This window comes from Rhincodon typus, chromosome 28, assembly GCF_021869965.1.
Source record: "Rhincodon typus isolate 14 chromosome 28, sRhiTyp1.1, whole genome shotgun sequence".
In the NCBI taxonomy this organism is placed as follows: Eukaryota; Metazoa; Chordata; class Chondrichthyes; order Orectolobiformes; family Rhincodontidae; genus Rhincodon; species Rhincodon typus.
In genome coordinates, this window is record NC_063359.1 from 41,993,743 (window position 1) to 41,996,264 (window position 2,522).

General features: G+C 47.7%; 1 protein-coding gene across 1 annotated transcript in view; it reads left to right on the plus strand.

Moving 5' to 3' along the window:
• Positions 1 to 917: 917 nt before the first annotated feature.
• The window catches only part of LOC109938339 (sarcosine dehydrogenase, mitochondrial-like), a 33,220-nt gene continuing 31,615 nt past the window's right edge, over positions 918 to 2,522 (plus strand). Inside the window, 1 exon segment of the mRNA XM_048613425.1 lies at positions 918 to 1,041. The gene's annotated coding sequence lies outside the window, so the exon portion shown is untranslated.

Here is a 2,522-nt window from a genome sequence, read left to right on the forward strand (position 1 = left end):
TTGAGTATAACAGTTGACAAGCCATGTTGCAGCTGTATAAAACTTTAGTTAGGCCACATTATAAGAGGCATGGATAACTGGTGTATTTTTCCCCAGGGCGGAAATGTCAAATACTAAGGGGCACAGGTTTATGTTGAGGGGCTAGGTTTTATTTACACAGGTGGGAGGTGCCTGAAATACACTGCCAGAGGAGGTGGTAGAAGCAGATACAGACATATTCTGGAAAAAAAAACTGACCTAATTATTTTTTAACCCCCCCCCCCCCCAGAAAAAAAAAGGAAAAAACCCCCCACAGAGGCGGGTATCCTTTCACCAAGTCACCCTTTATTTACACATGGAGAGTCATTGACACTGATCCAGCTCCCTCAGTGTGAGTTCTCAGAGGAACAGAATCTCTGACATTCCTGTTTAGATCTGCCCATCAGGGTTCCCTGATTGGTCAGCCTCAATTAAGAAACTCATTCTGAGGAAAATAAAAGATGCTGGAAATCACAGCAGCTCAGGCAGCATCCTTGGAGAGAGAGGAAGGGTTACTGGACCCTGAAATATTAACTACTTTTTCTTCACAGATGCTGCCAGACCTGCTGAGCTTTTCCAGCAACTTTCGTTTTTGTTCCTGATTTACAGCATCCACAGTTCTTCCGGTTTTTAGTTAAGATCAGGGTTAAACTGGTTTAGAGTCACCTCCCCATTAGCAACTCTGTCAGTGCTATCCCTGCAATAATCAAACAAGAACCATCGCAGCTTGGTATCTGGTGAGCCTGGAGGCTGTTTCTTCAAGCCAGCCTTCAAAGTTTACCCTGCTCTTTCTGCCAGACCATTGGACCATGCGTGGTATGGAGTTGTCCTTATTTTTTACGGTTATCCCCACATTACTACTGCACAGCAGCAGTGCTTATTTTGGAGCTGACCTTATATTGCTGGTGTTGGCGATCCGGCTCAATCCGCCAGGAACCAGCCCGTCCCCCCACCCCCCACCGCCGCTACGGCCTCGGGCCCGGGGGGCGGGGCTGCATTTTGCGGCTGAGGCGGAGGCGGAGGGTGAGTGGCTGCGGGACCCCGGGGGTGAGGGTCTGTCCCGGAGACGGGGGGGAATCGTCTCCCACTCGCGTTATTCTTCCTTCTCCCGGGAATCGGCGGCGACTTCTCGGGCAGTTTGAGACAAACCGAGTGTGGAGCTGGAGGAACACAGCAGGTCGGGCAGAAAAGTCGACGTTTCGGGTCGCGATCTTTTTCTGATGAAACCTTCCGCCTGTCCTGCTCCTCTGATGTTGTCTGACCTGCCGTGTTCCTCCAGCTCCACACTGTATTGACTCTGACTCCAGCATCTGCACTTCTTATTCTCGGAGACTTTGATGTTTATTTTCCAAATCCCAGTCCGGTCACTAACTGCCACGGTTTCCCGGGATGAATTCGGTTTCTCTCGGTGCTGGCAGTGAAAGACAAAGGCGGTGGTAATGGCTATAGTTTAAAGATAAACACGAATCCATCGTGTTCATGGCAGAATAATTCTGAGAGAAAGCAAGATTAAGACGAACATATGGCAGAAAAACGTCAAAATGGGGGACCCAGCTCATGGTCTGAAATTGTTGAATTCAGTATTGAGTCCAAAGGACTTTAAAAGTACCAGATTGGAAGGTAAAGTGTTGTAGGTAAAGTGTTCTTCAATCTTCAGTGGAATACTGCAGCAGACTGAAGACAGAAACGTGAGAATAGGAGTGAATGGTAAATCAAAACGGCCAGCAACCAGAAGGATGGAGTCGGGGTGTTTTGCAAAGCGTTCACCCTGTTTACACATGGTGGCCTGATACCTTCCAGACTGGGTTGAAAAACTCAAGAAAGTTTACTTAGACATCTTTCAGGAATTCCTCCCCCTCTCCTGCCCTGTTATCTGGGTCTATATCAGAATAATGTAACTCCTCCATTAACAGTACTCTACACTTTTGCCCCTGAAATCATCCCCACAAATTGGCAGCTGGTGTAAGGGCATGAAGAGCTCCAGAGCTGTGTTCCCTGACTCTGCTGAATACATTGTATCATTGTAGTTGCCATTGTAACAGTAAGTTTCCCATATTGTTACATTTGTTTCTTGTCCAATTCTTTCTAAATACTCCTCTAACCAAAAAAAAAAGGTTCTGAGCGCTGATTTGGTAAGGCTACTAGTATTTTTTTTTTTAATTTGTCTGTTTCGGAATTCAGAACAGTGGGAATGGATGTTAGGGCAGTTGTATGCTCCTCCCGTAGAATGTGGGAGGTAAGGGTCACCACTAGTGTCCCCACTGACTTCATCTGCGGGAAGTGCACCCAACTCCAGCTCCTCGGAAACCGTGTTAGGGAACTGGAGCTGGATGAACTTCGGATCATTCGGGAGGCTGAGGGGGTAATTGAGAGGAGTTACAGGGAGGTAGTCACACCTCAGGTACAGGAAAAATGTAGATGGGTTACAGTCAGGGGACGGAAAGGGAACAGGCAGACAGTGCAGGGATCCCCTGTGGCCATTCCCCTCAAAAACAAGTATACCG